The 15,633-nt window shown below is 37.9% G+C and overlaps 1 pseudogene; it reads left to right on the top strand.

Annotated features, from left to right (window-relative positions):
- Positions 1-11,493: 11,493 nt before the first annotated feature.
- LOC112810827 (spliceosome-associated protein CWC15 homolog pseudogene) lies at positions 11,494-12,220 on the top strand (annotated as a pseudogene).
- The last annotated feature ends 3,413 nt before the right edge of the window (positions 12,221-15,633 follow it).

The following is a 15,633-nucleotide window of genomic DNA, read 5'->3' as shown; positions in this document are numbered from 1 at the left end:
ACTTATATTATATACTTTTAAAAATGTGCAGTTTAATGTCTATTAAATTTACCTCAGTAAAACTGTTTAGAAATAAAAAGTAAAGTAAAATAAATTTTAAAAGATGAAATATGAGAAAAAAAAAGAAACAATGTCAAGGAAGAAACTGATAATTATTTTTACCTGTTCAAAATAAATAAATAAATAAAATGAGTAAAGGTGAGTAGAGGTGAATACTTGCGCCTCACAAATACAAGTGTAATTCCATCATGACTGCCCACTTCTTATATTTCCATTCTTACATCTTTATATGATACAAGGATAGCCCTTTAGGAACGGAAGAAAAAGGGTAGCAAGTTTGGTCCAGGTTTGCCTTCCTCCTCCTAATCTCTTTGGATGTATGTTGCCCCAGGCTGCAGGAAAAGACAAAGCTCATTGCTTTTCTCCAAATCTCCTTGACAGAAGTGAATTCAGTTGGTTTGGGAGCATGTCTAGTATAGATAATTCATCAGGACCATTGTCAAGATTGTCAGCAATATGGAAAAGCTGTTTCCCAACCTTCGGCAAAGCACAGTTCCATCCAAGTGAGAGTCGAAAAACATCTCAGTTTTTGTACGAAAATCCCAGAGACCTGACAGATTCAGTGTCATCTGAATACTCCACATGCAATTTCACTTCTTGCTCATGTCTATTTAAGTGATTTTTGAAAGCTGTAATTATATAAACAGAGAGCCTCCCACACTCTGACAAGAGGAAAAATACATATTAACTCTAGACAAAATGTGGGTGGTGGTATCTTTTTTTTTTCCCTTAGCAAGCTTTATACTGTCAGAAACTATGAAATGCTACTGCAAACAGCAATAAGTCACTAAAAGTCTTTCATATTAGAAACCACCATGCAGTTTCCCAGGATATTATTTTACTTTTTTATTTCTCCTGGGCAATGTGAGAGGTGAAACAGCCAAGTTCTTAAATCCAATTCTTCCTTCCCTGTAAGATGGTATCAGTCCATCCCCTTTCCCAAATACGTCTGTTTGTAAAACTTGGCTAATTAAGAAAATGCTTGCTATGTTCTGTTATGAGATGTATTGATACAAGTTCCTTCTGGACACCATGATTTCTCATCATTTGAATTACATGGTATGGCTGGTATGGCGGGGTGCGAAATGGAAAAGAAAGACAGGACATAGATTTATATTCTGGTTTACAAACTAGACACATCTAATGGAACATTTCACGTTAATATTAATGTGAAAAACAAGACCACACACTAAAATCAGGTGTAGGAATTAGCATTGTTAGTATTGCTTACCTGGGACTAATTTTATCTTGTAAATAGTTCATAACATCAGTGTTTGTTGAATGTTCATCATGTAAAAACTGGCATAAAGAAATTAAGATCACCCTGGAAAAATTAGGACAAAAAAGTAGAACAGGTATTAAAACTCCATTATCATGGCTTCAGAATCCTACTTTCAACCATTGTGCTCTTCTATACCTCAAAATTGTGACTGATACTCATTAAAAGCTTACTATGGGCCCACACATTATTCTAAGCCCTTTATATTTATTATTTCATTTAAGGCTCACAATAGCCCTATGACGTATGCATTCCTATTTTCCCAATTTTTCAGATAATGAGATTGAGGCACAGAAAGGTTAAGTAACTTGCTCATGATTCATGGCAACTGGCAGAGTAGGGGTTTGAACAATGCCACTCTGAGTCCAGGGCCTCTGCTCCTCACCACAAATCCAGGAACATGAATTAGGTTCACATTCCGGGCAAATCATCACACCCAGTACTGCAGTTCTACAGATAAAGCCCCTGCCAGAAAGCAGTTCAGCATCTAGTTACACGGTTAGGCAAGTAAGCCATGATCTTACCTATTGCTTCTCTTTCTTTTTCCCCCTTTCTGTCTTCCATCTTCATGCTTTCTTCTGGCAGGATTGCATTCTATGGTCAGGAAAGTAATGAAACACATAATAATTGATCCACCTCCCACTTCAAAATGGAAGGGGAAGGAAGTGGGAGAGTATAAAATTTTATCTTCCTCTTTAGAGAGCTTGGGTTTAAAAATGTTAAGGCATACCAGAGATTGGCAGTTGCAAATTCACCTGATCTTTTGTCAAATCTGCATCCACATGTCTACAATTTTCATGGGTGACAAGAAACCCCCTCCTATATAGAGCTGGAAGGAAGGTGCAAATACTTTCAAGCAGGGGAAATGTTGTCTGGGAAACCCAGGGACACATAAACAAAAAAAAAAAAAAAAAAGATAGAGAGAGAGAGAGAGAAAGAGAGAGAGAGAGAGAGAGAGATTGATTCAGCTGCAGTAGATCATTCCTGAGAGGAATAAGTGGAATATCTGGTCAGCAGGACTATAGAGCAGCAAGAAATAAACCTTTATGTTACTGAAATTTTGGAGATCTTTATTATAACAACTAACAGTATTCATCCCACTTAAAACAGAAATTTTACCAGAAATAGGGTCCTGCTCTAACAACAAATACTAAATGTACAGCACTGACTTAGAGGTCAGGTAATGAGAGTCAAGCTAAGAGATTCAGCAGGCTGGGCAACTGGAAACTCCCATGACACTATGGGAAATATTTAATAAAACTGTGACAATTTGGAAGACAGAATATGTGCCTCCCGAGACTATAGCTTTTAAGGAAGTTGTTGGAAGATGTCAGAATGCTGTGTGCTACTCTATGTTGTTCATAGCATGGTATTATAAGAAAGAGATGACTTCAGGCAAGAGTAGCTTATTTTGTGGTAAAAATTTTTAAAAAATTAGAGAGTCAAGAGCTTTACTTAGTTGTAAATGATGTTTATTTCTGGACTTCAAAATAGTAAGTTAGATAAGATCAAACAAAGCTTTGGGCATCAAAGGTCCAGCAAGACTTCCTAATTGAAGAAAGTGTCTCAGTCTTGCAGCAAAGATTAACCATACAATCTCCCCACCCAAGTCATTAAGTTAAGGTAGAGAAGCATAGGAATGAGAAAACAAAGGAAAAAAAAGCAATAAATAAAGAAGGAAACTTTGGGTGTAATCATTGACACACGGAACAGAATGAAACAAAACAGACCAAAAATTTAATTAATGCATGGGGGACTTGTATTGCCCCCCAAAAATGAACCCAAACAACTGTCTAACACCCTCTTCAGAGTGACCAAAGAGAACATGGAAGAAGTTCCCATAGACTGAGGGCATCAGGGGCCAAGAACAATAAACAAGGAGTTGGAATCTTCCAGAAGATGTAATTAGAGCCTGGGAAGGAATTCCCCTTCTGACAGGGCAAAGGTACTTCACAGCCCAGCTGGACTTTATTATTGAACTAACAAAGACAGCCAAAATGCTATGAGTTTCTCATTGTTGCCTTTTCCATTTGGGAGCTTGCATTGCAGTTATCCTCTCTCCATCCCACCATTGTGTGCTGGATGGGGAAGGGGGTGCTGGAAGCAGCAGAAATAACTTATCTTCAGATCATAAGCCAGCAGAACATGAATAGCTATTTCTGTACCAGAGACAGAGAGAGAGAAATGGATCTCCACTAGAGGTTTTAGATTTCAGACTGGGTTTGTTTATTGCATGACATTTTGGGTCGTCTCCTTAGGGAAGAGGTAAGTGTATTCTAAGTATCCAGAACTGGCAAGGACTGGTCAGCTCTTCATCAAATGCATTTACTCTTCTTCCTCTGCACACAGCTAGATGAGAAACCCCATTCTCCCTTTCAGCCGACATGGTCATGTGGCTAGTTATCACCAATGAAATTTGGGTGAAGGAACACTTGTCACTTAGGGGATAAGGTCAAAAGAAGTGAATGTGTCTTCTTCACCCTCTTTTTCCTCATCAACAAGCTAGATGCAGATGAGCAGGAGGCCCTGGAGAAAAGCAGAGTTACAAGATGAAGGGATCCTCTGTTCCAGAAAGATCATGTGGAAGGCCAGCTACCAAGTAGGAACATCCCATATGGGAGGACTATTTATGTGCAAGAAAGAAACTTTTATTAAGTCATTGATATTTTTTCAGATTTGTTTGTTACAGCAGGAAACATTATCCTTATTAATACAATACACAAAGCCTTTAGTATTCTAACTTGATCTACATCACTTTATCCCTTCTTTGAACTTTATATAGTACTTAATCTGTGCTAGGCACTGTTCTAAGGATTCTAAAAAGTATATATTCTGCACATACATTTAGTTCATCAAATCCCATACCAAATAAAAGCTCTACTTCAGAGCTTAACACTTAACTGTACCCCAGGAGACACACAAAAAAATGGTTCTTTATCTAAAAGTTAAAAAACAGAATAAAAGTTAGTTTGGCTAAACAAATATGGATCATTAGGGGACTTTAGTAAGATCTGCTTGAAGAGTACCCACCACTTCCAGCTCTATCATAACTTTATCCTATTCATCTCTTTATTGGTCATTTAATTTGGGGACACTGTCCAGCAAGAGGAACGTGGGTCTAATTTAACTAATAAGTTACACAATAGACTTCTTTGGATTCTATCTTATCTATGTTATAAAAAGTATTCTTTTGGTGTTGTAGCATCATCATTAAACAAACATTTGTTGGGCACTTACTATTGCTCAGCTTTTTGCTTCAGTTATAAAGATGATTGTGACACAATTCTGTTCTTGAGGACTGTAGAGTTTAGGGAACACACAGGCATGTTGAAAACTATTACAACAAAACCTGATGCAGGCTGTTGTAGCAACGTGTATACAGTGGGCTATGAGCACTGGTGTCAGAGCCATAATTCTGCAAAGGAGCAATCTGTAGGCAAAAAAAAAAAAAAAAAATTTGAGGCAGAGGTATGAAAATACACGCACACACACATTATATGAAAGAAAATTCTCGTGGTCCTTTCAGTCAATTATTCACAATTATTCACCATAGTAATATTCCAATTTGGTCCCTAAAATGTTCCAGTCATCTTAAAACTATACATTAAGAGCTGTGTCTAAGCACTACAGTGTTTACTGTTATTTGGAAAACCTTGTATGATTCCTGCCATTCATTAATATCTTCATATTTAATACCAACTTGATTACCACTATTACTAGTACACCTGCCTTCAAAAATTCTCCCTATCCAGGCTTTTTTTTTTTTTAATTAGTTCTCCCACAATTCTCCCAGGTGAAGCCTTGGAATCATGTCTGCTCCCCCTTTCTTTATCACCCCCACATTTAAATAGAGCTTTGTCTCTCATTAAGGCTGCTTATACTTCATGCCTAGCCTCTGGAGATAGCTTCCATGGCAGCCTCTCTGCCTTTCTGTCACCTGATTCATTCTGATACTCTCGAACAGATGAATAGTCCAATAGCCCTGTTTTAACTGTGTCACACTCTTCCAAATCTTTCCATGGCCCCACATTACTTGAGTCCTGACTTTGTTACTTACTAACCAGCTAATTAACCTCGTTGAGATTTGATTGCCCAATCTGCAAAATGGGGATAATAATCACATCTAAGGCATACATTTATCATGAAGTTCAAATGCTTTCAAACACGTGGAGTATTTAACAGTTTCCAGCACATACTAAGCATTCATTAGATTTTAGTTGTTGCTATTACTTTCAGTAACACAACATGTGAGGCAGTCTGAAATTTGACCCAAATTTAACTTTCTACTTTTAACTCACATAAAACACCTGTTCACAACAGAGAGGAGTTTCTCACAGTTTATGAACACGTCTTGCAAATCCCTTCCTTTGAGCCTGTAATATGATCATGTTCTGCCCCAAACATCTCTTGCTTTCCATTTATTCAAATTTGTTTCATTGTTTATGGATCAAATTGAATCTCACCCCACAAATCTCTTGTCATAGCCAATGATAGCTCTCTCCCCACTCCAAACATTCATTTGGAGATTACCATGTATTGTGGGGTAAGAGATAATGAGGATCCAGATCAGAGTGGAAAAGAAGACGTTCTCATCCCCACTCAGTCATGGTTTGTCCAGCATACTGCCCCAAAGCAGGAAGTGAGTCATAAATGTTTGGGGACTGACTGTTCATAATGTTAATAAGGATATTCCTATGAAGTTTAGACTTAGAAGCCATAAGGCCAATGAGAAAATAGTGAAGGGCCCATGTTGGAATTCTCCCTTGAGTTGCATAAGGGGGAAAATGGCATCTAGAAAGAAATATTGCTATGATTACCATATCTCCAAATGATACTACATGGGAAAAACTAAATGTTCCAAAATGAATATTTCCATGTCTTCTAAGAATTGGCTTCTTTAAAATTTTGCAACTGGAACTGCTTTTCATTCTTGTGCACTAAATCAAAATTGATACACACTAATCTAGTCAAGTAAACGTGTCAAAACCATACATATTTATATACAATTCACAGACTTCCTGTGGCTGAGCCCTCACCCTACCACAGGGAAGCTGTACAATCCAGCAGCCTCTGCCTATCCAGGTGGGTTGGAAAGAAACCTGTGCATATATTTTGTTTTATTTTTCAGAGTGTAATAATGCATCAAAAGAGACAGGGAAAGCAGTTTAGCCAGTGTGAGGATTAACGGATGCAAGCTTTGGAGTCAGCCACATCATTGCATCCCTTCACAAGGTAGGTGGCCATGGACAAGTTACATAAACTTCCTGCGCCCTCGTTTCCTCCCAGTAAAATGAGAATAGCAATACTACTTCATGAGGTTTTCAGAGGGGTTAAATGAAATGAAGTCTAGCAAAGTTCTCGGCTCATAGTAGGAGTTCAGTGTTCACTTGTTCACATTTGCATTTCAGAACTATGATTGCATTAGGGAAAGAGGTTGTCCTTCTACGGCATGAATGCTGGAGAGTAATATCTCAGCCTGACTTCAAACCCCCCATTCTGGAAAATCGTGCCGGATATTTTCAATGAGTGCAATGGCTTTCAAACATTTTCTTCAGCAGCAGCAGAACCTTTTGGTTTCCAGTTAAAAATCTTAAACAGACCCCAATTAAAAAAAGAAAAAAAAGGCAGCCATTCTGGGTAAGACTCTGAAATAGATCTGGTCCCCTCTACCCTGGTATTGCCTGAATTTGGGAGAGTTATTTGACCTTTTTGAGTCACTTTTCTCATCTGCAAATTTTGGATAATAAAAACATGCTGCCCTGCTTAGTTTACGAGATTGTTGTGACACTCGGAAGGGTACATGTGTATGAACGCACTTTGAAAGAGTAATGCAATACACAAATATGCACTAGCTTTCTTATCACAACACAAGCTTCTGCGTTTTGGCTCACCTATTTGATTTTTTCCCAACAGATTTACCTCCCTAATTACAGGCAGTTCCTTGCTAGCAAACAGGTGTATTCCAAAATTTAATTTGCTCATCAGTTGTTAGGAACTCAGCACACGTTTTCCCTTAGAAATGATGTTATAAATGGAATAGCTAATTTCTAAAGAAATTTCAGCCCAAGGTGTAGCTGAGATATTATACATTTGATATAAAACCATTGGAAATATTATTGCAATAGAAGTAATTAAAATAGTAAAATAACAAAAATAAATGAGTTAAATTTATTTTTAATGCTAGCATTTAATGACCAGCAAGTCTAATAAAAAAAAAAAATGGTAGACATTTAAGCCAACAGAGATTCTAAAGAGAATTTGTGTTGTCCCACAGGGTTCTAGAGTTGGTATTACCTGCTTTGGTGATTGACAAATTCAAAACTTATACATTTTCATTTCTTTTTTGTTACTTTTATATCTAGCAGTTACTACCGGGGTAATTGACAGGGGCAGGGATATATAATAGGGAACCAAGACAGATAAGAACAAGCATGGAAAGGGAAGAGATATAGGCAGAGAAATAGTGATAGAAAGAGCCAGAAGTCTGGGCTGAACAGGAAAATAAAAAGGAAGGCTGAATGATGTGAATTCAGTTGGGAAGAAAAAGGAAAAAAAGGTAGGAAAGAAAATGAACCCAATTAAAGACTAAGGGGAAAGAAACATTTTGGAGGGTTTATATAGTCAAGTTTGTCCATCCTACAAAAAGGTTTGCAGTCCTTGCATCAAGCAGCTGAATGAGGGAATATGGAGGCTCTGAAGGGTAGATGAAAAGGAAACAGGAACAGATGTGGAGCTGACCTTTGGTATGAATTAGACATTTGTTACTAAGTGCTAGTGACTCTGGAAGTCAATAACTTAAATAGTATTAAAATTATTTCGGGTGGGGAATTAGTATCCAATAAATAATTAGGAGAAATTATCCAAAGATGGAAAAATTTAACTGAACAGTCTACATGGTGGATTGATATACAATCATTTGAGAGATGTCTTTAATTTATAGTATAATAGGAAATTGTTTTCCATTCGAACATTAAATATTTATCATAACACCTGATGCTTGTGAAGACCCCTAGGGCAGTGAATAAAAAGCTAGTTGTTAAAGTAAGGGCAAACTCTCTCTCTCTGACAAACCTGCCAGCATTTCCAAAGGTCACCGATGGCTTATTCATTGCCTCATGCAATTAACCAAGAATCCATAGCAATGTGTCCTGATCCACGCTTTCTGATGCTTTCCATTTTGGGGTTCTCATGACCATTCCTTCTTGAGTCTTCATCCATCTCTCCAGCTATTTATCTCTTCCATCAGTTTTTGGGCTCATCCTCCTTGCCCTTCCTCCTCCCATTAAAGGTTAGTGTTCCTCAGGGTTCTCATTTGGTTTCCCTATCATTTTACAAATGCTCCATAAACAATCTCACCTACACCCATGGTTCCAACCACCATTTACAGGCTGCGTTCAATACACTGATAACACCCAAATTTCCACCTACAGTCTAGACTTTGCCCCGAGATTCCCAACTTCTGCATTCATCAGAAAGATAGCCAGAAGTTTTAGAAATTCGCTTTTTCCTCTCATTTGAAATGCCATGGTTTTGATCATTTAAAACATCGAAGTGCATTAAAAAAGAAAAGGCAATTTTATCTTTTGTATATTTTTGCTAGTTCTGTCAGAAATTAAAATAATTTATCTTAAACTTATCCCCTTATATCTACACCCCATCTTTAGTACTATAAGTTGGTATGATAAAGAATTCACAAACATTTTAGAATTCTCCTGGCAAAGGAAGCTTTTGAGTGAATTTTAAAAGTTAAAATCTTCAAAACTCCAGAATAAATTGTGTTATATTTTCTCATTAATGAAATTTACCCAGGGATTTTTAAGTGGGGGATTAATTAGGACCCCTCATATTTTATCTTTAAACATAAAATCTCCAGATCTACCTAAGCTGGGGTCTTCAGTACTCACAGTTTCTATGCCAAAATAATGCTTTCTCCATTCTGACGTACTATTGTTTCTTTAGCTTTTTTTTTTTTTTTTCTCTTTCAGGTAATGTTGAACTTGGAACAAAGAGATTTATACTTTGAAATATTTCCACAAAAGGTTCTTCCAATAATCATTTTTTATTTGCCGGGGAATAATGGCAGTTATCCCCCCACAAATGAAATGTTGGGCATGCTAAAACAAAATAGGATCTATTATAAGAAGTAAATAAAGTAGTAATATTATTGGGAGGGCACTAACAGAAAGGAAAATATCAGTTGAGTCAAATTTCAGGTTGTTTTTTTTTTTTTCATTTTCTATGATACTCTGAATATCTTCCATTACCTATTGAGTCATTCTGCTAAAGAAGAACAGCCAGGTCATACTTTCATGAAATGTAAGCCTTTTAATGCTAATAAATCCAGGGACACCTGAGTGGCCTAGTCAGTTATACATCTGCCTTCAGCTCAGGTCATGATCCTGGGGTCCTGGGATCAAGCCCCACACCAGGTTCCTTGCTCAGTGAAGAGTCGGCTCTTCCCTCAGCATCTGCCTCTCCCCCTGCTTATGTGCTCTTTCTCCCTCTCTCTCTCTGACAAATAAATAAATGAAATCTTTTAAAAAATATCAGTAATCCAAATTTCAAGATAATTCAGATTCAAAAATACACGCAAGACAAATTCTCCTTTATTACACTGAGTTGATTGTAACCTGGGCTCACCAAGTATAGGCCCTAGTTAAAGGTTATGAAAATGGAGCCTGCGGATGCTGACGGGCTGCAAAGAGTAATAAAGAAAAGTGGATTTTTTTTAAAGATTTTATTTATTTATTTATCTATCAGAGAGAGAGAGTGAGTGAGCACAAGCAGGGGGAGCGGCAGCAGAGGGAAAAACAGGCTGCCACTGAGCAGGGAGCCCCATGTGGGGCTCGATCCCAGGACCCTGGGATCATGACCTGACTGGAAGGCAGATGCTTAAACGACTGCACCACCCAGTCCTCCCAGAAAAGTGGATTTTTAGATCTGAACACCAGTATTTGAATCCTAGAACTAGTTTTGTTACATAATATCTTCACGAACTTAATAAGGTATGTGGCCTCCTGAAACCTCAGTTTTCTCCGGTTTGAATGGGATAATAATATCTACTCTGCAAAGTCCTTGTGAATAATGTCATTGACATACACTAAAAAAAATTCTTGTACATTGCTTGAAACTTAATAGATAGATCAAATAAGTTTTACAGTCTGTTACTCTTTCACTGCAAGAACAGATATCATGCAATGGTTTTTAGAATTCTGCTCTAAACACATTTTACCTCCAAAACATGCTCAGGACCACCACCACCACAGTCTATTTCTCTGACCTTATCCTTTGCTTCTTTTCCTCTTTCACCCTTGGTTCCATCCATACCAAACCCACTCCTACTCTTGAGTTCTCTACAGAAGGAACTCCTGCCTGGAATTGCCTCAATAATTCTATTTCTCCTTCCAGGTTTGACTCAAAGTCACTAGCTCTGGGAGGTCGATTATGCCCACCTAGAATGACCGTGATGTCTCTCCTCTGGGCTTCCATACAGCCTTCTATTGTTCTGCATGATGTCTAGATTGAACTGAAAAGCAGGAACCATGCCTTTGTTTATTTATACTTGTATCTCTAAAGCCTAACTTCGTGTTGAGCACACAGTAGGTGCTCAGTAAATGTTTCTCGCATAAATTAATGTAATCCATGCATAAAATAGTAGTTTTTGAAATACAAAATATGTTCATTATTATTGTTAATATAATTAATAATATTAATTATTACTAACATATATACACAAATATGTGTATGCCATAGATAGGAGTTACCTTCTGACACATTATTCAAACTTAGTTTATTGCTGGAAGAGCAAAAGATAAACTTCTCCAATGAGAGTGGGGATTCTGGACCAGTGAGAGGTGAGTGAGCAAGGGAAGAAGTAGAGACCATGAAAAAAAATGTTTCACAATTCTGCCGGGGACTTTCTTTTATTACCAATAACTGAAATAGGTGATCAGACTTCTTTCTTTTCCTCTCATAAGGGCTCCATTGCCTGCTAGTGATGTAAAGGCATATGGTAATGCTTCTGAATGAAATTGTCACAATCAATATCTGTCCATGTATATAAAAATGCATCAAATGACGAATAAAAGCCAGCAGCTTTGCACCTAAGGTACCTGCAGTAGGACTGTGTTTAATATGCACATGTGTTTCCCTGGGCGCAGAGGTTTCTGGGAGCATAAAAGATGACAACAGCAGCTAGGCCAACTTTTGAACCTGCGAGAGGTGGGAGAGGAAAAGGAGAAGGTGATTTGAGCCAACTCCCAAAGCAGTATTCAAGGAGAGACCTACCTTCTCATACAAAGATAAAATAGAGACAAACTACTCAGGATGCCCCTGAAGAGGTTCGCAACCGTGACTTCAGGAGAGAGCTGGAAGAGAGAGAGCGAGCTGCTGCAAGAGAACAAAAGAGAGATGGTCCAACACGAGAACATACCACCTCCTCGTCAGTGTCAAAGAAGCCTCGGTTAGACCAGACTCCTGCTGCCAACCTTGAGGCAGATGATCCTCTAACAGATGAGGAAGATGAAGATGAAGATTTTGAAGAGGAGGGTGATGATGATGATACTGCGGCTCTTCTTGCAGAACTAGAAGAAATTAAACGAGAAAGAGCTGAAGAGCAAGCAGGCCAGGAAGGAACAAGAACAGAAAGCTGAAGAAGAAAGAATACGTATGGACAACATTTTGAGTGGAAACCCTCTCCTTAATCTCACTGGCCCATCCCAGCCTCAGGCCAACGTCAAAGTGAAAAGAAGGTGGGATGATGATGTTGTTTTCAAGAACTGTGCGAAAGGTGTGGATGATCAGAAGAAAGACAAAAGGTTTGTAAATGATACGCTGCGATCCGAATTTCACAAAAAGTTCATGGAGAAATATATTAAATAGTACAGTTTTATGTGCTTAATTAAAGACTGTAAAATATAAAAAAAAAAATATGCACATGTGTTTGTGTGTGTTTGTGTGTGTTTATACCTCCCAAAACCATAACAACTCTCCCATAGGAGTCAGATAATCCTGTCATAAGGGGAAATATTACACGCATTACTGAGAGGGACTGCTTGTCTCCTATAGACCCGCAGTGATTCAAAATCACAGTCTTTAACAATGGTCTCAAATAATGTAAGCGTGTCAGGGAGGGCTTTTATTGTTTTTACTACACTGACCCTGCAGTGTAGCAAATTACCCTCAGGTCCTAGGAGACAACACATGACTTCCAAGAGCAGTTTCCACATGTTCAGCATTTAGTAAGTAATATGGACCTCATGGGACATAATTCCAAGAAATGGAGCAAGACTTCAGCTTCCTGAATTTCCCCATAATTTTTGAAAAGCTAGGTGAAAATGACCTAGAGATCTCAGTTTTACCTTCACTGTCTTGTCATTGTGTACTTGGCAGGGCATGGAAAGGGGCAAATACACCTCTCTTACTTTCTCAAAAAAAAAAAAAAAAAGGCAGATCCGGAAGCTTCTTGTTTAGTGTCAAACTTTTTCAGCCAATAATTTGTCAATCTAAAGAGTCTTTCTTTTCCTCTAATCACAGGCTTGACCCCAAAAAAGGGAAGATAATATTCAGGTTCTCTATGTGAATGTTCACTGCCAGATAATTCAATTATTGCAGAAAATTATTTTAAACATTAAGATGCACAAAGTTCAGTTTTTCTCTGTTTCTGCTACTATCACCGAGCTATTGATAAGATGTCTAAATTTATTGCAGAATAATTCTGCAGGAAAAGAGATAAAAGGTTCCTGAATAAAATATGAGGCGAGAGCTGTAAATTGTAGCAATGCATATCATTTCATTCAAATGTAGGAAGCAATTACCATCTGCTATACTCATCAGTTCCCTCCTTTATGACTTAATTATATGTTTAATGCTATCAGATCAAGGAAAGGGCACAATAGATGAATGAGTGAGAGAAATAGAAAAGATCCTGCAACAAGACAAAAGGCAGATGAAAAGTAACCTAAGAAGAGAATTGATTTCATTTGTTGGGAGAGAAGTTAATTTAAATAGTATATTCTATCATCTCCAGTGGTGCACTGAGATAATATAAATCATGTGTTTGTGAATTTGCTTCATACAATTTTAACAAAAGCATTCAAGTTTCTGAAAACCTAAGGTCTGCAGGTTTTGATTTATTTATGAAATGGGTAACATTTACAAAGAAAGAGCAATGACTGACAACTAAAGCATTTAAGCTATTATTAACAGTACTTTGCTATACAAGTAGTAGATGGCAGAGTAAAGGCTTACAAGCTCTCTCTGGTTTTTTGCTATCTGGTTTTGAAACAACAAAGATCATATGCCAGGCTCTAGGAAAGAGCGCTGGGGTCTCTGGTGAAGACATCTCCACGCCTTCCTTCTTTTTCTCACTGGAACCAATCAAACAAGATGAACGACCACTCAAGAAAGGAAATCACACCCAATTAAATGAGTGAAGTGTAGGTGGTTGTCTTTCTCAAGGTATTTGAAAACTTAAAAAGTAGGTGTAGCAGGTAGGAAAAGATGAAGATGTGGCATCTCTGGAGACACATAATTTTGTGTCCCATCAAACTCAGGATCAGCTTCATAAAGCATAGCCCTGAGTTCCTGGTCGAGGGACACTAGGCCTTGAACACTGCAGTTGCTCTAGGGGGTTGCTTCCCACAGGAAAGTGAACATTTACCACACCCCTCGTGAACCTGATGCTTTTATCCATTGCAAATTCGATATTCTGTTGATATAATTCTACTTCAACTTTAATTACAAGCTTTTGAAGAGTGGTTGCCTCAATATCATTCTCCCTTCTCCTGTCTTCAGACTTAAGGATGTGGCCAACTTGGGCTTAGTCCACTGAGAACCGGAATGACTCATCAGGCCCAGATTCTCATACCTGGATTTTATGATTTTTGATCACTAGCTTATCTAAGCTCTTCAGGACAAGCTCCATTAAATATTTTTTCATTATTTTATGTATACTCTGAACAAAAATATTAACTGTCATGGTTTTGGAAAACAATACATTTTTATAGAGTGCCTGGATTTTCTTTTTATAAATTATGGATAATCAGAAACACGGGGCATGGTGTCAGTGCCTAGGTACAATGCATGTCTAACAGTTTTATTTTGTCATTTAATGTCAGCTTATTCTATTATTGATGATATAGCAATCACAAGATATAAATAATCTTTAAATAACTCATCACCCTTCCTGCAGCACTTTGTCGCTGGCGTTCATGCCCTGAAGTAGAAGTGACCAGAAACTTCAAGCTCTCTTTATGATTCACACTGAGTAAAAATTGGTACTCACGGAAGCAAAGATACAGTACAAGGGCCAGAAAAACACTGTTATTTTTTTCCTTCTTTATTATTAACTTACATATGTTTTATACTCAAGTCAAATGTCTTATCCAGCTAACACAAATTTTCTCTTCACGCTCAAAAGTAACCAGAATTTTACTAGTTTCTTAGGTTCTTTTCTACAGGTACACACATACTGGTGTAGATAACTTAGCAAAAATCAGGTCATCATGGTTCTGCAAGTGCTGACACGGAGCAGAATTATCTACTTATTAAAAACAGACATGCATCATCACTCTGTGAAAAGGAGAAGTCCTAGACCACCATATGGAGTTATTTGGAGACATCAAAGCTCTAAGACTCACTGTATCTTTTTTTTTTTTTTAAGCTTTGGATGTGTTTTTTTTTTATGTGTTAGTTTGAGTAGTACACTATTTTTTTTAAAGATTTTATTTATTTATTTGAGAGAGAGAGCATGAGCGGGTTGAGGGGCAGAGGGAGAAGCAGACTCCCCACTGAGTAGGGACTCGATCCCGGGACTGTGGGATCATGACCTGAACCGAAGGCAGACGCTTAACTGACTGAGCCACCCAGGCGCCCCTGAGTAGTACACTATTTTGTAAAATACAAATACTATCTTGAACACAGAGTTATCTTGACATACCAGCAATCAATGTCTTTTATTGTTTTTTTCTACAAGTCTTAGCTCCCACATTTGTTCAGTTTCAAATGCTTAGAAGAGGTTTTGATGGTAATGAGAAAGGTTTCATTCTGACCTCCCCAGTGACTGGTCTGAAACAGTCTGAAGCAGGCATTGTCCACCTGAGAAATCAGTGTCTAAGTTGGTTGTGCAGCAAAGAGGGGCAGGCAAGCCAAGGCTCAACAGCAACATGAGAAAGGTTCCTTGTAGAGAGGACAATGTGCTGCCGTCATGCCTTGTGCAGTCTTTTTTTTTTTTTAAGATTTATTTACTTATTTGAGAGAGAGAGAGCAAGCGCACAAGTCGGGGGAGACATGCG

The sequence above is a fragment of the Callorhinus ursinus genome, unplaced genomic scaffold (assembly GCF_003265705.2).
Source record: "Callorhinus ursinus isolate GAN/ISIS: 27379988/994484 unplaced genomic scaffold, GSC_fseal_2.0 scaffold2, whole genome shotgun sequence".
NCBI classification, from domain to species: Eukaryota; Metazoa; Chordata; class Mammalia; order Carnivora; family Otariidae; genus Callorhinus; species Callorhinus ursinus.
This window is presented reverse-complemented; position numbering and strand designations above follow the sequence as displayed.